This window comes from Passer domesticus, chromosome 5 (assembly GCF_036417665.1).
Source record: "Passer domesticus isolate bPasDom1 chromosome 5, bPasDom1.hap1, whole genome shotgun sequence".
NCBI lineage: Eukaryota > Metazoa > Chordata > Aves > Passeriformes > Passeridae > Passer > Passer domesticus.
The window spans coordinates 18,341,941-18,364,019 of record NC_087478.1 but is presented as its reverse complement, the minus strand read 5'-3'; the positions used below and the strand labels follow the sequence as shown (position 1 = coordinate 18,364,019).

Here is a 22,079-nt window from a genome sequence, read left to right as displayed (position 1 = left end):
AAACATTGAGAGTCCTGTTTGCCAACTCAGATGTGTAAAAAAAATGCATAAACTTCTGACCTTGCCTTACTTTGTAAGAGAATCGGTGCTCAGCAGCCTGGACAGTTGGCCATCATTTATCATGTAAAAAGAAGCATCCAGCTAGGTAGGATTCTCTTAGTAATCTTCAGGGTGGTTGCCACAGAGAAATAATTTACTTTTATTTATTTAGAAAATGGCTTTTACTAAATCCCTGCCTGTTTACAAGTCTTCCTTAAAAAACATGACAGAGAACAAATCAACCACGATAATAACATAGACATGTTTTCCTGTTGAACAAAAATGTTTTCGTTTTGGATTGACTTAAAAGAATAATATATTCTTTTTCTTACTTAGTAGTATTTAAAAGACTAAGTAATATTAATGTGATAATGGATAATCAAAAGATAAACATTAGTTCTTAAACACAGAAATCTCTTTTGTTGTTCAGACTATCATAACAGATAAATAATTCATGACAATAAAGGCAAGAAAGAATAATATTAATTGTTTTAGTTGGAAATATTTCCATGATGAAGCTTGCAGTAAGACATTTCTGTATATCTGCTTTCATTATCTTTTAGAAAGTCTATTATTTGGCAAGTCAGTTCTATAAACTAACTCAAAGTATTTGCAATTCTAGTACTTTGGAAAAAGTAAGTTTACCATTGCCAAAATCCCCTCAAATACGTCTATTTTGAGTAATTTTTACAGGCCAAGAAATAGTCAAGTATAGGCTGTTAGTGATTTCAAATGGCAGACCTGCAATCTAATAAGTATGTGTCTGATACAGGAATGTCACAAAGAGCTAGTTCTCTCTGATGACACTATTTTAAATAACACAACTGTAATAAGCTCATTTGTCAAGAATGGGTTGTCTAAGTCCCATGTTGGAGAACATGGAGAAACCAGATTACACCTAGGTTTTGTTTTTGGGATTGTCTTTATGTGGAAATTTCTTTTGTGCTTATGAAGTTCATACAGTGGTTATACTCATGATCACATGGTACAGTTTATTAAGGATACAGCTTGGTGACATCATTTGTATGACCTCAGATTTCAGCAAAAAGAACACATTAATGTTTTAAGAAAGGTAAATTATTCTCAAGCCATAATTATTTACTGTGTCACAAGGATAAGAGTGGCCATTGAGGTTTATTTTTCTTCATTATTCTCCCATCCGTTTTTGTTGGTTAATTCTCAGGAGAAAAAATAAGGTGACTGGAAGTGAGCCTAAACCTCTCCTTACTGCTCTTGGAGAACTTGTCAACCCGAGTTTTTATGATCCATTTCTTGTATTTAGTAAGCTATCAGAAAAAGGAGTCTACAGTTTGACTTGTCACAGCTTCCATATGACAGGTAAGGGTTTATAGTATATTTAGTGACACCAGTAATATGTTACCTGCTTTAAGAGGAACCTTAGATCGTGTAATAAAATATGGCAGTTTCCTTAAAAGAATGGCAAGAAAAATTTCTCCACTCTTCTCTGGCCTGAATTATCTCTTTGCACAATAGAATCTGTGCACATTAATGGAAAATTGCTGTGTGCAATCCTGGGCACCAAGTGCATGTCTTGAGTGTGTCTAACCACACTGGCTTAAGTTGTAGGTAGCCCCCTTCTCTCATCCTCCATAGGCAGAAAACCCAGGCAGGGAAGGAGGAGGATGTAATGTTCCCATAGCTCCCCCAAGACAGAAGATTAGGACAGCAGGGTTAATGGTGATTCTACATTCTGTTCTCAAATTTAGGAAAAATATGTGCCAATAGGTTTACTTGTAATAAAATACATATTGACCTTTTCTCTTTTGCACCCTACTCTGCCACCTACATTTTATGCTAGTGAGAGTTGAAAGTGTGGGGCATCTCCTGAGAGGAACCAGTACTTGTGGTTGAAATGTCAATACCAATTATGTAGGAACAGATTACCTTTACATTAATTTCATCAGATCAAAAGCCAGCTCTTCACAATTTTATGCATGAGTGTGGCGTTAGCAGAAGCTCTATTACTCTGGTTATTAATGGGCATAAAAGATGTTTATCGAAAGGTGTATAGTTCATTGAGCGCTCTCTGAACTGTGTTTCTCAGAAGCCAAGGATTTGTTTTCTGTGCTGAATGTCATGGAAAACACTTTCCATTTTAGTCATTGTATTTACTATGTGCTGCATCTCAAATCTGTCATCATGCTGTTCTTCTTGCCTCATGTTTTCATCCTTTTCTCTCTGTACTTAAGGTTATTTTGATCCAGGCTTTTATTTTCTTTCAGTTCAGTAATTAATAGGGCTGATGTCACTCCTTTTATGCCCGTGCTGAATTTGCCTCATTTCTATTTTGCTTTTCAATTCACACGTCAGCCGAGATCTCTAGTTACAATAGCTTCATGTTTCCTGGAAGCTTTGCGTCATGGGGCCAAATTTATACCTGGTGTATTTTCCATTGGCACAAAATTGCTCCAAGAATGAATCATCTTTATGTTTACATGAATCTGGTCTTATTTTTTTCCTCAGACACTCAGTTGGTTCATTTGTACTAACTATGTAATAACACTTGTAATTTTCTGAATTATATGAAATCGAATTATGTTTTGGGGACTTGGCAAAGACAACAAAAATGAAATGAAATTTTGAAAGTCACAGATCCAGGATAGACCTGTTTTTTGACTTAGTGTATGTAGTACTCACACTAAGTACTAAATCTTATTGCAGTCTCTTTTTACTGCCTTGAAAAAAAAAGTAAGATGGGAGAACAGATTTTAGAGATAATATTGCATTTCTGAGTATAAAAGCTCAAGATATCTCTGACTACCATGCAGAACAAAAAGATGGCTAGCAGTCAACTAGATTTGGAGTGATGCACACTTAAAAATGTATAGAACAACCATTTTGTGATCTGTTATGGGTGCTTAATATGGAGGTAAACAATGGAGCTTTTCATTGTGTTGTTAATAATGCTAGAAAACTAAACATAAAAATAGGTAAATATATGACCAAACTTGCAACTTATTTAAATTTAGTGATTCCTTCCTCAGATGCTTGCCATCAACCTTAAGAGAGAAGCATAAGTAAAATGAACTTTTTTGTTCTCAATTCAGTGCCAGTCTTTGCTCTGTTCCTAAATATCTGATAAGGAGATAGGCTACCTCTCTGCATCTCTTGGCTGCAGTACTTTCTGTGAGTCTGTGGGGATGGTCCCTGCACCACTGACACAGCAGAAGGAGCTGTAAGAGAGAAAATGAGTATCTGAACCTGTTTCACTAATTTCGTGCTGAGCTTAGAGGCAGCAGTACCTGCTCAGTTTTTGTGTCCTCGCCAGCTGGCTGATATACCAGCACATGGTGGGGGGATCTGGGTGTTAGACCCTTCCGTACCCGTCCCATCCCATCCCATCCCATCCCATCCCATCCCATCCCATCCCATCCCATCCCATCCCATCCCATCCCATCCCATCCCGTCCTGTCCCGTCCCATCCCCAAACAGTGAAGGCAAAGGAATTCTGGAGGTAACCTGGATTTTATGTGGATCATCATGATGACAGACACTGTTGTCTCCCACCACACTGAAGTTGAATTTCAACCCACCATGAGAAATTTTCACTTTGGTGCCTTGCAGGGGGCACTCTGCAAACTAAAAACAAGTTGTAGAATGTAATAGTTTGATTGATAAAAGAGGAGATCTTCACATGTTAATAAAATATATTCTGAAATAAAGTCTTCCTTCTCACATCTGTTCTTCAGTGATGGGTACTGCCTAGAACCCAGCTGTTTATTGTGAAATCTGTTTAGATTTGGGCTTGATAGGTAGGGCACACTGTAATTACAGAAAGAGAAGTTATGGAATCTCTGGAGCCTGCTTTATGCATTTTAAACTCATTCTGAAGCTGTCTCTGCCTTGTGATGGGTTAGAAAAATTACTCTTAGCTTTGTCATTGAGATGAAGCAGATTGAGGCAGGATAAATATTCATATGGAGACTGTGGTGTGGCAGGAGGTCTTTGAAAAAAGTGACTCATGCAATAGGTCCCAAACCATGGGACACAAAGTAAGAAAGAGATGCAAGGAGAACTGGAGGGGGAGTCAAGCTGAGAGTCTTTTTAAATGCAGAGCTTCAGTTTCCTTCACACATATTTTCACAGAAGTAAAACTTGTGATTTCAAATCCTTGCATGCTCTGGGGTTTTTTTAAAGCTATAAATGAAACCAGAAAAAATAGTTTGGGGTTTTTTTTTTTAGTTGTCAAAACTCTCAGCAAATTGAGTCCTAAATTCACTAAAACATTGTGTCTAAAAGAAAAAGACAAGCTTTGACAACTGTATTTTTGCAAATTTGTGGTAAAAGCGAGAAGTGACAAACATTGTTCACTAAAGAGCCAGACAGAAAATTTACTCTTACTTCTTCCTACCCAGTCATTCTGGACTTTAATTTTGGAAGGTGTGAGAAACCCAGGTTCAATTCTCTTTGCAATTCAAGGGGATTTTGAACCCATTATCTCACAACAGAGGTCACCAGCCAGTATTGGATGTGTTACTCCAGAGTGGATTTCTCTCAAGCACTCTTTCTAATGTTGTTCAGCATTGCACAGAATACTAAAATCTTTGTGGAGAAAGGATAGGAAATTTGCTGGTTTGCTTATATTTCTTACTTTACCCTGGTGGATATTTAATGTAAAGTGGATCTATTGCAAAAGCAGTGATTAAGAACAGCACTCAAGTATACCTTAAAGTGGTTTAGGTTCTCCCTGGGAGGTGGGATATGAGTCTAACTGATTCTAGAAGGTGGAGGGATCCAGTATCCTTCTAAGTAATCTTAACTCCAGATATCCTGTATCTTTCAAATACTGCACTGTTAATGTGTGTGATATAAGGAAGAGGTGAATATTTATTTCCTTGAATCTGCATCCTCTTGTATTGCAAGTACAAGATCCCAAATACTTTCCTTGTTGTTTCTTTCAAGGTTGTCCACCTGTGAGAGACCCAGAGTGAAAGATATAAAGCCTCATTTTGAAAGATGTAAGACTGCACTCACTAAAGCCTTTAGGGAATAGATACAAGTGTCCATCACAACCTTGTGGTATCAACCAAGCAGGAGTGAACAAGCTGTTGTAAACTAATATTTCACTCAGCCTTAAGAGGTCCTGCAGGCATGTCAGAAGCACCTCCACATCAGGGGTTGATGAGAGATCAAGTAAAGTTGTCAGGAATACTTACTGTTTTGAATGATGAGTAATTATAATGGAGAAAAGAAAAAAAAGAAAAAGCAAAACCTCAAATCTACAAAGACTAATGGGGGCATTTGTACATGAATGTGACTTGCAGTTATTTATCTCCCAGTATGTGATCTTGAGCAGATTCAGACCAAGTACTGTCTTTGTTCATTGCTTTAGCAGCTACAAGCTTTCCTTTAAGGAAAGACGCATTTACTTTTATCTTATCAACTTCATGTGAAACAGAATCTTTCAGTTTAAAAGAGCCTTGTGCTGAAGGTGCTTTTCAAAATAGGAGCTCTGTAAAAACTTACTGTGGACTGATATATAAGCAAATGGAATGGGCAGGTGTGTTTGACAATAACTTTTACACAGTGCTTTGTCTAAAAGTCTGGAAGAGCTGTCCAGCTATGTTGCATAGGCTTGTTCCTTTTTTTTGATGTCAAAAAGTCAGTCTGACAGAACTAGGATGTGATGAAAAGAAGCAGCTCTTACATGTTTAAGTGGACCTCTGAACTTTTTACCATGGGTGATCATGGCTGTTTTCATTGCTTTTAGGTGCATATCATTGGAACTATGTGGCATTTTAAATGATGGATAAAACTTCATGGTTTGTGTTTTACTTTGAGAAGACAGATTTATTGTCAGATTTGTGTGCCTTCTCAGAGGCACATTTTTGTAGGGAATGCCTATTCTTTTATGAAGAAAATAGGTACCTATATTCTTTCAAATTTGCTCTCCAATGACAGCATCTAGCTGTATATCCTGAGCAACATGAATCCTGGCTTTTTTGGTTCTCTAACTAGGTGTAAGGATGTCAGAGTTTTCTCAGAAGTTTTGAAACTTCTGTCTGTGCTACAGGGATTCTTAAATCTCCTTGGGCTTTCTTTAAACAAGGCACAGCTTTCACTGTGTCTACATACCAATACTGGCCTTGTGCTGCATTCCCTGGCATTGGCTCTTTGTGATCAGCCTAACCAGACTAACTCAAACTGTGACCCTGGGACTTTTCCTAAGTGACTTGGAGCCTCCAGGCACAGAGGGGATGATGATATATTTTGGGGTTTTTTTCAGTCTTTTCTTTCCCTGAGACATCTGTGTTACTGGTCTAGAAAACGTCTTGCTTAGCATGTCTGTCACCAGTGTGACTTCAGAGCACCTTATTGTCCTTTTCTAGTGCTGCACTACTCTGGCCTTCCTGGCTTTATTAGGACGGTTTCTCATGGCTTGTGATTCAGTTACATTCCCACTGATGCTCAAAGGTGATTAAGCTATTCCCTTCCAAAACACACAGCCAACAGATGATAGCTGCCGATACTGCAACTCTACCCAGCACTCATTCCGTGTAAAAGCAGCTCTGCAGGGAAGGAATGGCTATGGTCTTTTAGGAAAGGTGAACAGCAGGTTTGTACTGTTAGGGCCCTCTTTGTTCTCTTCTGGACTTACAAATCATGCATTCCATTCTTTATGGAAATCTGTTCAAACAAGGGTTGGAGTGTGCTACTCACTTTGTTGTAGATCCAGGCTTAGTTTTGAGGATAGTGTTGGGAAAGCAAAGCATCTGAGAAATGCCTTGGATCCAGTTTTTGTACTTGGGATATGCATGGAAAAGCCATAGCTCACTCAGCAATATATGTCAATCAGTCAAGTGGATTTCTGAGCCACAGTTGGCAAACATATGCCATCTTATTAGAAAGAATTTGAGATGCTGAGCTTCAGGTGAGCATCTCTTCTTCTCCAATGTAGAGAAAAAATTTAACCCTGAGGCTGTTGCAATGTCATGCTCCATTTTTTTGGGGTAACTGACTTGCTCTTTTCTGTTTGTTTGTGGGAATGATACAAATTCCAGGAAAGTTGGATTGTCCACACAGTTTCACACAGCATGCATGCTGTGCTCGAGGAAGATACCTCCAATTTTGGGAGAAGTAGCATCCTATTCATTAGCTTTTTCTACTCACTTATGTAGATACTGTGCTCATTATTTATCTTCCATATTTTTCTATAGTGCTGCAAGATACATATTGTCTGAAGTTTACCCTCACCAGTAGCCCACTATTTTCCTGCCCTGAAGAATGAAGAGTTTCCCCTTTGTGCTTTATCAGAGTAAATGAGTGCTCTTTTCATGCCCTAAATAGTCCATTTGGATTAATGTGTAATGCTTTTCCATAGAGAAATGTAATCCAAGTCACAGTCCTGCTGAAAGTGAATGTTTCTCTACAGCCTGGCATCTTTATCTAAGCATTTAAACTCTAATTACATGAACTATTACCTCTCAGGTAATAGTATATCATAAGGCCAGAACGAGGGTTCCTGGATATTCAGTTATGATTTAACTCACAGGTTGTGACTTCTTGCAAAATTCTAACTGGGCTCAGGTTCCTGGGAGCTGATGCTGTTGTGGACCTGGGTGCATGTGTACTCTGATTCCACTGAAGATAGCAGGGGACGTATCATACTTCATGTCGTGTTGCAGTTTAAGGAGAGTTTTTGTTACAGGCATTCCAATGATATTCAGAGCACATATCTAATTTCAAGCAAGCTCTGCTAGTCTGGTGCCATTAAACATATTGTTTGCACAGTTGGTAGAATTTTGAGGAGTGTTGAAAGTAACAAGTAGATTTACTTTGGTCTTTAAATTGCCAGGGAAACACAACCATGCAGTCACTTTTTCCTATGACATTGCCATTCTCAGCCAGCTTTGTTGAAAGTATGTAACTTCAACATGTAAAGTATTGATGACTTCAGTCATTCTCTTATCACATTTATAGCAAATAAAAGAACACTGTTTGTGTTTTACAATGACTGAAACTATTCAATGTACATTGAATAACAATCATTGAAGTCAAATGGAGTTTTCTGTCTATATGAGGAGTAACAGCACCTTCAGCAAGGCAGAAGGTGTAGGACTTGAAATATCCCGGGAGAAAGGGAAGATGAAACACTGAGGTGGTCTTGGGGAGGGAGCAACAGCATTCAGTGAGCATTTGAAAAGTGTATGCCCCATCTTTGCAAGTAGAGGAGTCTGACTGTTGTTCTTACTCTGACTACAAAGACTTGGGGAAGCAGCTCTAGGAAGCTGTTTGGGAATGCTCCATCAAGCAAGGCAACTGAGCAAACTTATTCAGAAAGGAATTTAACTTCTGAATCATCAATGAGTTATTGATTCAGAAAAATGTGTAGCTTCTCTTACTGACAGGGAGAATAAACCTGATTTCTGTCTTCTTTTTGTTGTATTTGTTCAAGTTTTTAATCTTTTTGCCAGTAGCCAAATTCTTTGCAATATGCTGAATGCATATCAGGGTTTCCTTTTTGTTTCAGTGCCTCTCAGGACGTGCGTAAATGTTCGAGGGACTAGTCTCATTGATACTGTCTGCAGAAAAACAATCTCTTTTTGCTGCTGTGTTAACTTCATCTTTTATAGAGGAGATTGTGAATCAGATTTTAACCAACTGTATCTTTTGTTTGCATTTAGCTTTTGTCTAAGTTAGGAATTGCATTAACCCTATGTGTTACAGGTCTCAAGAGGAGGGATCATCTTCCAGTGTGAGAAGAGCACTGTGGAACCAGTGGAGATACTAATGTTCTGTTTACAATGCTGTTCCTGCACTTGCAAGGCACAGTCTGTCTTTAAATGAGGTACAGTTTTCCAAGTCTTTAATCTAACTAACTGAGAATGTCACTGGCATGGTTACACAAAGGTTTTAAGAACTGGTCATCTGCAAAGCAACCTAAATATATGTATGTTTTTAAGCAAGTTCACTCCTCTCTATAAATGCAGAAAATTAAATTATTTTTGCAGTTCTTTGGGAAACTCAGCTGTTTTTCTAGCTTATTCTTATTTCTTATTTTTGCTTTGGCCACCAAATGTGGCCAAAGCAAAAATAAGAAATGTCTGAGAAATCATACTACATTCTTTAGAAAAAGCCTTGTTTAGTGGGTAAAAATGCAAAACTGGCCTGCAGGAGCTTCTTTATTTTCAGCATTCTTTGAGGCTGACTCATGGTTTATCTTTTTGGTTATGCTCAATGGATGACATCCACACAGAGCAATCCCACAAAGCAATATTACTCCACTAGCTTTTAATAATTTGACCTGCACAAGGTCATTATAAAAAGCTTCATGTAGAGGTTTTCTGTCCTGAAAACTTTTCATCAGTCAAGAAGCCAGAATGAATGTGAACAACATCTGTTCTGAATTGTAAAGGAAATAGGTTTGCATAAGAAAATGCTTTTAAATGCACAGTCTTGCCCTAGCTGACCTGTGAATACAGCTTGCTGTCCACAGCCTTTGTGTTTCATAACAATATTAGAATATGCTGGGACTTCTGTGGTCTAACTTTCTATTGTAAATCACAGAATCATTTAGGTTGTAAAAGACCTCTGAGACAGTCAGGTCTCAGTTGTTAACCCAGCACTGCCAAGTCCACTACTAACCTGTGTCCCTATGATCCACATCCACAAGTTTTAAACACCTCCAGGGTTGGTGACCTGTTCACTTCCAGTGCTTGGCAACCCTTTTGGTAAAGAAATTTTTCATAATAATAATATCTTACACCAAAACCCTCAGTCATCTGAACTGTAATAAACACCAGGAATTTATATCTACAGAAGGATACAGTGGCATCTCTCTTATCACAGAGGAGGTCTGCTTCATTGCACAGAATAGTCAGTGTTACTGTGGATGCCTTTATAGACAAATCAGATGAAAGTCCAGTGTTGAAACCACAGTCCTGAGAGCCACTAATAAATATGGACAGTGTTCGGGTGCTGCATACATTTCAGTTCAGTTCTGCAAACCTTCTCTTATTTCCCTGCAAAAGGCTAATTACCAGCTCTTATGTATTTCTCTTTGCCTGTGTATGTTCTCAGTTATTAGTGTTGTGCTTATTTCAAACTGAGACTTCTGCCTATATATCAACTCTTAGTAAAAGGAAGATGTAATTGCTGAAAGGATTATTTTGGCATAGTGGCTATTTAATACAATTACCATTTAATGAGGAAGCAAGCATTAAAAGTAAGCCAAACTTTGATCACAGTTAAAATCTTCTTTCCTGAATGTAGAAATTAAAAATATTTATAAAAATCATCTAAGTTGTTTCTAGGTATTTTATGTAAAGGATTGGGATCAACTGCTTCTTCAGCTGCTCTATATCCAGAGTTGTCAAAACCAGAGCTGAGTCTAAAACAATTTCTGAAACAAGTGGTAGGGGGAAAACCTGTTTTCCTTCATAAATGTGTAACTTCTCACCTGCAGTATCTGAGTATATTATAAAACAGCAGGTCAGATTTAAGGATGCAGTATTTGCTAATTGAAAGAGATGGTATTGATTAACGAAGTCCACCTGATATAGAAATCAATTTTTGTTTCTTTATTTATTTATTGTTTAAAAGATATTTTACTTTTATTGGTAACGGACCCTTCACACTCCCTTCAAGGAAAATTTAAAGTACAAATACAAAGTTATGCCCCTTCCAGGTTTCCAAGATCTGTTGGCTTGCATAAGTCCACCAAATATTTTATGAGAAAGAGCGTTTACAACTGAACAAGGAATAACTGAAGATCAAACTCATCACTGATTCAACTAAAATTGGTGTTACAGTTTTATATTGGATTGTGGGATTTTAATGGTCTCCTTGTCTGGCTTTTTTTCCTCAAGTTGATGTGTCCATGAAGAAAGATACTTCTAGCCAATGAACATAGTTTTTTTCTTTTTTTTTTTTTTACAATAATAATGAATCAGTTAATTTTTGAAGGAAAGAATAGAGTTTGTGAAAGGGTAAAACCACTCTTTAGAGGGTAAATGACCTGCAGGTCAGAATGTCAAAGCTGAAATGTTTGAAAGTGCACTTTTTTCTTCTCCTTTAATACAGCATTGAGATGTGCTTAGTCTTTTATTCCTTATGCTTTGTATTGATGGCATTTTTTGAAGACATTCTAGTATGGATTATTTAATATATATTGAACTTAGAAGATTGAATTGAAAGAAATGAGACAATTTTGTGGAATATCTTGACAATAGTTTCTCCAAATACTTTAAGATGAACTGTAAGTTTAGTCTGCACAGGTTCCATCCTGGGGTAAATAAATGTTCCTAATAGATAATCTTCGTGTCTGCGTCTCAGAAATATTTGTATTTGTTGGGAAATTTTTAGACTAGTAATAATATGTTAACTAAAAAGGATGATGTTAACTAAAAAGGATGACAGTTTTATGTTGTAAAGAGAGAAAACTATTTGAAAAAATCAAATAGATAAATTTGGCTTGAAAATCTCATACTGGGTCCAACTTACCCATGAGTAGTCACTATTTCCTATTGTTTGCATATTTTTTAATCTCTCTCTTAGTTTACAATCAATGGTTTAGAATTTATAGAAATATTAATGTCTTCCTCTCTCCTAACAGTCTTAGGGAAAGACAGTAAAATAACGTAGTTTATTTTATGTCATATTGTTCACTAAATTTTAAACAAAGGGAAAGTATTTTTATTTAAAACTGACCGTTCCTAAAACATACCACTCCATTTTTCTTAAAATTATTTTTATGTAGACAACCTTTAAAACTCTAAATGTCTGAGTTCATATCTCTATTTTTCCATCGAATAAAAGTAATTGTTTTCAAGATTTTCTTCATATTTATAGTGCTTACCAGGGCATATGCTCATCCATTCTGAATGTTAATTGATGGCAGAGTTCAATTTTTCTGTCATCACATGGGAGTTGTCAAGGACAGACAGCAAAAACTAAGAGCTGGGAGACTGCAAAACATGTGTGTTAGCTGAGAAAACATTGTCTTCCATCACAGCAGGCTTTCTGGTGTATTAGAAAAAAAGCTATTATTAGGAAACTCCCTTCAATATTTTTAGTGATTTGAAACAGTGACACTGTGGCTACAAATGTGTATGGTACGAGGTTGCTGAGTGTACTAACACTCCAGCCAAGCTCCCTGCCCCGGCTGGATCAATTTTGTGTGCACATATACTATCTCTCCAAATCTGCAGATATTGTTTTGCATGCAAAATACAGGTTCCAGCACAATGCTTCCAAGTTCAATGTATCATGTACTGTAGCATTGTATTTTGAAAGTCTGTAGTAGCTATTATCTGGTATTTATACAATGCAGACTCTGGGCAGTCAGGTATGTGGGACTGACAGCAATTTTTGACTATTATTTCTTCAATAAGTTTGAGAATCTATGTAGTTTTGAAGGGCCATTTCCAGCCTTTTTCCTCCTGTGAGCAGTTCCAGACATGCACCACCCTGCCCATGGCTCAGGGTACTGTTCCAGCCCCCCTGGGGCCACCATTCCCATGCTGGTGACTCTGGAGCAGGGCTGATCTGCAGCTGCCCACAGCCTTGCCCTGCTGAGCAGGGCCCACCCACAGCTCTGCATTCCCAGAGAGCTGCCTGATGCCCAGGGCTGGGGCTGCTCCTGCTGCCCGGCTGCTGGCTGGGGTGGAACAGGCACTGGCTCACAGGCCCTGCCCAGATGGGTCTCCTGGGGAGCTCTCACCACCCCCAGTGTCTGACCCTGTAGCACCCACCAGCCTTTGTGGTGCTTGGATAAGGGGAATGTTTATTAAAAAGTATTCATTAATTTAAAAAAAAAAAAAAAAAAGAAAAGCTAGTAGGCTTTTCCTTAACTGAAACATTTCCCAGAAGACCTTTTCTTCCAAGCCAAAGATTGCATTCGTAAGACTTTTGTCCTCTGTGGCAATATGTATTACATTCAATAGCACAAAACGAGTTGTGAGCCACCACACTCTGAATCATCAAAATGCTGCTGTATTATTATCAGATGTTAAAACCAACATCTTGTTTGAATAGGAAGAGTAATGCAAGTTTAAGGAATCCTTGTGACTCAGTGGTGTGTGTAGGAAGCACTGTGGTGTTGTGTAATGGGACGAGCAGCCTGGAATTGATCCTGCCAGTTTTTCCTGGGGAAAACCGCCAGAGACTTGAGCTGTTAAGTCAATGTTGCGTTTTAATGAAATTTTTGGCACATCTGATGCTAAAAGTCCCCTGAAGGGAAAATATTGTGAATCCAGCTGGTAGTGCTAGAAGTTAGGTTTGTAGGTTGGGAAGGAGGTTGTTGCTTGTAGTGTTTGTTGGGAAGTGGGGAGAGGCGCTGCTTCCTGTCCTGTGGGATTGGCCCTAGGGAAGTAGGGCTGGGAGCTGCCACCTGGCTCCTCACTGTAAGAGGATTTGCTGTGACTGCTGTCACTGAGCCCTGGATGTGGACAGGGGCGCAAGAGTACTCGATGGAACCTCTGCATGGACACTTGTGTCAGAACTTTAATAAGTGAAATGAACCATGAGGAGATATATAGGGGAATGTACAGGCCATGTGGCTTCTGAGATATGTGTGTGTTTCAATATGGGCCAATACATCATGAACTTGACTGTGTACATAAGTGAGAAAGGAAGCAGTTGACAAACTGTTCATACTGAAATACAATTTTACTTCAAACACTGCTTGTAGGCATCAGTCAATTAGGGAAAATGTGTTTTTTACTTGCCCTGTGAGTTTCAGAAACTGTGTTTCAAATATGCTTTCAGGGTACTTGCACTTGGGAAATATAGCTAAATACCCTAGTGTAATATCTATTTAATAATGATGTAGTTATCAATTGAGAGTCATGCATACAGTAACATTAATTTCTTAACATAATGTGTGTGTACATGTGTGGGCTTTCTCTTCCTGATGGCTCTGAGAGTAGTTCATTAAATTAGCAGCTGAAAACTGGAGAGTGTTAATAATTCCCATATTATTTATGTATATCTTTGTGCATTGTACAGTTTATAGCCTATGTAGAATTATCACTTCTCTGTTGGGGTCTCTCTGTTATTTAACTTTCCTGCAGGATCCCACTGAAAGGAAACAAAAGCACTTCTGTCCCTCCCAGATCTGGACCTAGAAACAATCCCACTTCTGTTAACTCCTGATTATGGAACTGGGCCAGCTCAGCTACATTTCTCTGCTTCCAGAGTATGCAACCAAATAGTTCTACTAAAAGTAGGAGAAAGCCAGTGAAACAAAAGAACACTTTAGAAAGATGATTTTATAATCTTATGTGTATATTTTTCTCCCATAATGTTATACATCAACAAAAGCTAATTTGAATGGTATTCTCCAGGGATAAAGAAAAGGAGCAGATCTAGCCTGCAGTCTTCTGGCAAGCCCAGAATTCCTGGAGGCTTACTGCCTCAAGGCCCTAAACCTGTTTTATTCAGTTTCTGATTAAGTTTATATTTCTCTTTCTGTGTTTTTTTTTTTCCCCCATCATCCATACAAAAGATGATTCTCAGATTGTTCCTTCTTTCCAAGAGTTCCACAGATAAAGCACGGAGAGTTTGTTTTGCGAAGAGCATCTACATGCATGTTGGCCACCCTGTAGTGTATTGAGAAGTCTCTCTTTGGACAGGTAGAGAAACTCAAGTGAGAACAAATCATTTAAGAGTGGGAAAGGCTGTGATGGAGCATAGTTGATCACATCAGCATGGAAGATTATGAGATCTCAAAATTCCAGGCAAAATATTTTATGTGGAGGTAGAGTTCAGACACCTTGAGACTACTTTGTGCTATGACTAAAAGTGGGGTTTCTAATCAATAGAAATTATTAGGAAATTTCTTTTGAAAACTCTGTTCTGGTCAAACTTAAAACAGTTACATGCACATATAAAGTTCCAGCTGTTGAAGCTGCTTGCAGCCTTGTGAAGACTCATGACTTAATGAAGTCAACAGAAACTGCTGACAATTTTTTGCACGCGATAGGTGCTTGAGTCTTTGCAGCTTTGACTCATTTGTGAACTATTGTACCATTTTGACACTTGCAAGAAGACCATTTGGGACTATAGTATCTTCAATCCAGAGTCTCCACCTACATTGTGCTGTGGGAGGCAATCAATGAAAGAACTTTGACATAAAACAAAGTATAAACCTAGGAGCAGAAGACAGTTTGATCATCAAAGCTACTGTTTTTGATGGTCTGTAGAGAAAGAGGAATGCAATTCTAAGTCTTATTAAGTTGATGAGTGATCTATTAAATAATTTTGACATATGCTGAAAGCACAGTTTAACAAAATTCTAAGCTGCCTTTGGAAGATCCCACAGGGCAAAACCAATAAACATTCAAGTGTGATTGCTAAGTTTGCCAAGACAAAACTGCAGTGTATGTGAAAGAACTGAAGGCCACATACTTTATAACTTCTATGCAGGAGAAAGGTGGGGAAGATGGACCTTGTAGATACATCTACTGGGAAATAAAAGTGTACAAACCTTAAGAGGCATGGCTGTGATGTTGCTCCATGGTACTGACAGCATGAAAATTATACATTTCTTTAGTGTATTCTAGCTGCATTTGTTTATTAGTCTACGGAGTAAACTCTCTAGCTGACTTACTTGACCCCAAGATTAGCTCTATTCCTTAAAACATAGTGCTAATAACACTGAGGGTAGGGGTTCAATCATTTATGGGGCTTTCACTTCAGAGTTAGACTCGGTGATGCTTGTGGGTCCCTTCCAACTCAGAATAATCTGTGATCTACTTTAGGTTACTATACTTATATTTGGAAAGAAATCACTGTATTGAGGCCTATAGAACAGAGTTTTGGTTCGTGCTGGACTTTCCCACACATGGTTTGATCATGCAAAAAAAAGCTATGAATGTGACTTCTTTGTTCAAGATATTTGTATGGAAGCAAGAGGGGTAAAAATAGAGATTAAAGAATTATGCTTCAAAATATTAGATGTTAAAACTCATTATAGTTTAAATTCTATGAAATATTTTTTTTATAAAATGGTAAGATATTTCTCAATTTTGTCTCTTAAAGGCAACCAAAGAATTTCGCCATTGCCAAAGTTAACTGGGACACTTTATTGTGCTTTTAGGGACATAACAATTAGATGTAAAACCATAATCTCATCAAAGATTAAATAATTTGGGGTTTTTTACAGGAAAAAGGGATTGAAATGCTTTTATTCACTAAATTAGGTACAATTCCAATGTAATAATGAATTCAGTAAAGATCTTTTCCAGGACCTGCCTGGTTTGGTATATCCCAGGCGAGATGTTCAATGAGATTACCAAGTAAAATCAAAGGCTGTTGAAATTAACAGCAAATCCATATTTTATTATAAAATTAATATTTAAATTGTTAATAGAGAAAACTAAAATTGGTAATTTAAGGGATTTCACAAGCCCTGTTTATTCCAGTTTTTTCTCCATTGTAAGCTTGTGTGATTGATGTTAATCAGCTCAGTAGCCTTCTCTTGGATGTAGCAAATTTTGCACAAGCATTTTTCACCATGGAGTGTTTATTTTATTTTTTTTTAAATTGTTTTTCTGGTTCTGTTTTTGGCTTTTTTTTTTTTCCTGGAGAGGGTGAAGGCTTGTGTGGTGGTTTTTTTTTTAATTTTAATTTTGCTTGTTTATTTAATTTTTGTTTGCTTTTTTTTTTTTTTTTTTTGAATATTCTTACTACCAGTTGTTCTGCTTGCTTCTAGAAGTGATGAGATTCAGACTGTGGTGTTAAGGATGCATTGGTTTTCTACATCCAGGGAACTTTCTGTAACCTGCTGTTTTCAGAGATACATGGCATGGAGTCAAACAGCTCTTCTGTAGTTCTTTGAATGCAAAATTCTGCTGCAGTCCTTTCGCTAGCTTGGCATAATATTCAGGCACACTTGCCTGTGCTGTCAGTTGTTCAAGAAGGTGCATAAGAACTTGTTTTTTAATAGGCAGATATTTTACTGTTTACCTTCTCTTTTTGTCTTTTTTTAATGTTCTTTAAATGTAAATGTGAATTTTCTAAAATGCAGGTTGAAGGAAATCAGACAAGAAAGGTTCTCAGAATTGTATTTCACAGTCCTTTAGTATTTTGATGCTGGTGTTATTGTCTTTTTTGAAACAGAAGTTCGCCTTTATTTACAGGTCTCCTGAAATTGCTTTGATTTTCTTGATATTTCAGTTAATAAATTAAGCATCCCTACTCTCCCAAACCTTTCTCTTATGATACTCTCCATATATGTAATATTCAGTAAAAGTCTGTCTTCCACTGTTTGCTAAATGTATTCAGTGTTTGAATCAATATTGTGGTTTGCTATGAACAGTTGTGGTCAAATTTATGATAAATTATCTTCTCATCAATGTTATTAAATGTAGCATTCAGACTATTTGCTAATTAATATGCTGTCATCTTGGAGGAATTTGTGTGAAACTGGATTACACTTGCAAAAAGAATTCCTGTAGTCTCTTCAGGATACAGAAAATTACATTTAGGATTAATCTTCTTTTCTCTCCACTTCTTTCCCCTCCCCCAACAACTTTTTTCCTTTCTCCTCCTTCTCTGTTGATATACTCATTATTTTCTGAATGAATGCCAACACCATAGCAGATTTTTCAAAGACTCTCATCGTAGCAGACATTTTGAGCTATGGCTTTGACAGATTGCACATTTTGAAAGTGCGATACTGTAGCAAGCTTTTTAGTAAATTTGGCAGACTACATACTGTCTTGAAATCCACTGATGAAAAGTGAAAAATCTATTAGATGTAGGTTGGCAGGATACATGTGACCTGCTGACAGGCTGTGTACATTTTTTATTCAATTCTAGGAGCAAGGAATCCAATTCTCAGGGGTTTATGAAGAATTGCAGTAAATGTCACTTACAGAATGAAAAAACATCTTGGAAGAATTAGATTGAAGAGATGACTAAAAAAAGTATTGCAAAAGTCTTTGTCTTACATACAGTGATTTTACTTAAATTGTAACCACTGAGTTGTGAACTGGCTGGACAGCTGGGCACAGAGAGTGGTGGTGAGTGGTGCTGCATCCATTTGGTGGCCAGTGGTGATCCCCAGGAATCTGGGTAGGGCCCAGTCCTGTTTAATATCTTTATCAATGATCTGGATGAGGGGATCAAGTCTACCATTAGCAAATTTGCACAACACCAAGGTAGGGGGGAGTGTTGATCTGCTGGAGGGGAGGAGGGCTCTGCAGAGGGATCTTGACAGGCTGGACTGATGGGCCAAATCCAAGAACATGAGGTTTAACAGAGTTGTGCACTTTGGCCACAACAACCCCCTGCAGGGCTTCCCCTGTACTCAGCACTCGTTAGGCTGGACCTTGAGTACTGTGTCCAGTTCTGGGCCCCCCCAATTTAGGAAGGATGCTAAGATGCTGGAGCACACCAGAGGAAGGTAAAAAGGCTGGTGACAAGTCTGGAGTGCAAGTCTCATGAGGAATGTCTGGGAGAACTGGAGTTGTATAGCGTGGAGAAAAGGAGGCTCAGGGGAGACCTTATCACTCTGTACAACTGCCTGAAAGAAGGTAGCCAGGTGAGCATTGGTCTCTTCTCCCAGGCAACCAGTGGCAGGACAAGAGGACACAGTCCTAAGTTCCACACTGGGAGGTTTAGGGTGGACATTAGGAAGAAGTTCTTCACAGAGAGGGTTATTCGGCTTTGGAATAGGCTGCCCAGGTAGCTGGTGGAGTCACCATCCCTAGAGGTGTTTAAGCAAAGACTGATGTGCTACTCAGTGCCATGGTCTGGTTGACAAGGTGGTATTAAGTCACTTTGATGATCTCAAAGATCTTTTCCAACCTAATTGATTCTGTGAGATGATTGGTAAAGAATAGATAGGAACCACGATAGTAGTATATGTTATAGGGCTAAAGAGCTGCTTTGATGATACCCCATTCTTGAAGAAAGAATTTGCAAACAGAGGAAATCCTTTCATTTTCCAGTGCTTAAAATATAGCTTACACTTGGAGTTTCAACTATTTTTCATGTTGGGGCTGGGATACTCAGCATGATTACTCTGCAGGAAAGAGCTCATCTTCCAAAAGCAGAAGTTTTACAGCAGTTTATTTGCAGGCAGAATGCTGATCTGAGGAATTTCCTTTGTGGCTTTGAAACCTGTTACCCTTGGCAGCTTCTCAAAAAGTGTATCTGTTATGCATGGTCTTGTATGAAAGGGTTAATACCCAGTGTATACAGGCACCAGAAGCACCCTGTCTGTGTGCCTGTGGTTAACCTGCAGTATCATGAGTTTAGTTTGAATACTCAGGTCATGAATCTGGCAAAGGGGTGACAGGACCCTCCTCTGCATCCTTGACAACATATTTTCACTTCACCTCCACCTTTGTACTGGAATTGCCTTTTGGCAGTCTATGATTTGTTGAACCAAACTACTAATCTAGCTCAAAACTAATAAAAGCGCAAAACAAAAAAGAAGTTAGCACACAGCTGGATTGGGAGGCTCAGTGGGCACATGGATAGCAGTACTTGGGCAAGAAGAGGAGGAAATCTGTTAGGGAAGACAAAGAGTGGAACTACGTTTCTGTTAGTGGCATAACTTTGGAGATTTCTTTAAGTCTGTGACATGTACTCATCAGAGAAATAACTGGCTTCTTAATTCTTAAAAAAACTGTTGTAGGGCTTAGATGACATTCAAACAATCATATGTAAAAGTGGAGGCATCTAAATTGCACTTCACTGAAGTATAAGTGCATCCTAATGGTTGCTTTTTTATTCCACTCATAAAAGTCCTACCCTGAATGATAATAGTACTGAAATATTAAAACAGATCTTACCAAAACAGGTAAATTGTTTATCAGATTTTCTGTCCCTATGTGTTTGGGTCTTTCATATTTTTTGCATTGCAATAAGAATGTACTGTTCTGTTATTTTAATATTCTGTATTTCCATTGCAGTTATGTAGCCTTAGCACTGCTCCTGTTGTGATGTACTAGTAAAAAAAGGCATAAAAAGCTTTACTTACTACTTTTTGATTAACTTTTGCACAGGCAGGCTAAAGCAGATGTATTTGCTTTCTTTGCAAGTTAGGGATATTAAACTGGAAAGAGGATTGATAATGAGATGATTAAACAGGCTGTTTAACAAGAGAAAGTACCATAAAAATTTTAAAAGCTCAAAACTACTGATTTTGGAGTCCATAACTTGGGTTTTAATATTCAAAGCTGATTCCTACTTCTAATACTAATTTTGTGTCTAAAAATATGAAATAATGAATGCATTTCTCAGATGAAAAACAGGATGTAGGAATTATGATTTCTAGCAAATTCTCTAAGTTAAAGTCTTGGGTTCTTCTTTTTAAGATTTGAATAGGAGACTTTAGACTTTTATGGAGACCTATTCCATTTTAGAAAGAAAACACTGGCACTGAATATAATCTATAACTTAAAATGTCACCGGAAGTTGCAGATGGAAATGTTCTAGGGGACTGGAGGTGTTTATAGTTTCTGTGAGTGAGTGAGGATGTGAAAGAGAGAAATTAAAGACTTACAAAGATGCTTATGATGAGATTCATACTGATTTTTACATATGAGACGTGGCCAACTGCTTATACTCAATGTGGGTCTCTCCTATGAGGCACTTGCACATAGCAGAGAGATATCCAAGAGCAGTGTTGCACACTTGTAGACCGCCAAACAAATCTTGGCCATGAGGAAGGGATCTGCAGATGCAAGGAAAAATGGATGATGAGGAAAGCTCCCCTTGCCGGCACAGATATCCTCCCATCTCACCCCAACCCTGCATCAGAAGCTGTGTGACAAACATGGGTCAGGCAGCCTGGTGCTGATATCTGAGCACACTGGAGAAAGACAATTAAAAATAGGTGATACAGGAGGAAAGAGGATGGGGGCAAGTGATGTTGGGAGATAAAGGTGAGCAGACATAGCTAGTAGGGAATTTGGAGACTCTGGGGAAAAGTGAAAGGAGTAAGGGCAGAGAAGGAAGTATTTGGTGATTGAGATCCTTCACTTTGAAATACAGGTGTGTCTGAGTTGTGGATAACTGTACAGAGGTTAGAGAGATACTAAAGTGGTGAGATACATAAGGTTGAGTCTGACAGGGTAGATGGTAGCTCGCAATCAACTATAAAAATCAAGATGGCATTTCCATTTGTGTTATAAAGGAGATAGTTATAAAGATTTTCTGTGTTTGCTATAAACAGCATGGTATTTTTCTGTGAACCTCCAGTGTATTCTATTGTGAAGGGCAGCATATCAGATAAAATACAACCTTTTTTTTTTGCTCCACTATGTCAGCTCCCAGTTTAAGTATTAATTTAGAATAATGTACCACCCATCAATCACAGCCTCCATGTCTTCATACTTTCCTTTGTTGTCATCTTCAGTCTTAAACTAGCATGTTCCAAATATGTGTCAGTCTTTAATCAGTGTAGCCAGAATGGCATCCAACCTTTTGCAAGTTCTAGTGTACTTTTTCTGAACCGACATCTGATCTGTCAGATTCACACCTCTTGAAAATGTGAAGATGTAGGCAACAGGGTTAGTATAAGAATTATGTAATTGTGAGACAAAGTGTATAAATGCTTTTCAGTAAATTCGTTTTCTTAATACCATATATAATAATACTGCCATTTCATCATTTGTAGTAAATGTGTGTTTAAAAAAACCAGTTCCTCAAATTAAAATTATTCTCCCAATATAAATTCATAAAATTATCATCCTTAGAACTGAAGGCACTATCTTTGGGAAGAAGAAAATCACATTGATTGCAGGTCCTTATTTATAAGGAACAAGATAAATGTGAATTGTAAGGGGTGAGTTTCAAAAGGAGAAAAAAGGAGGAAAAAGAAACACGGATTTCATACTAGTGGTCTTTGTTGCTTTGTCTCTTTTATATTTTTAAAATTTTTGTTTCTTCTTTGAATGCACTCTAATATATTTTACTGAGCTATGAAACTACTTTCTTCAGATCACCGGGGAAGAACTGATATTCTTGCAGATGCATGTGATCAAGATACTTATAGAAAGAATTGAAAAATGCCTTGCCAGCTGCATGCATTTTTCTTAAATTAAAATGTACAGTATCTTTGG

The 22,079-nt window shown here is 37.9% G+C and overlaps 1 long non-coding RNA gene across 1 annotated transcript in view; it reads left to right on the top strand.

Moving 5' to 3' along the window:
* The window catches only part of LOC135301270 (uncharacterized), a 79,852-nt gene that overhangs the window by 6,000 nt on the left and 51,773 nt on the right, over positions 1 to 22,079 (top strand). The window contains exon 2 of the long non-coding RNA XR_010363010.1: positions 8,728 to 8,848. This is a non-coding gene — a long non-coding RNA (uncharacterized LOC135301270). The remainder of the gene's footprint in view (positions 1 to 8,727; positions 8,849 to 22,079) is intronic.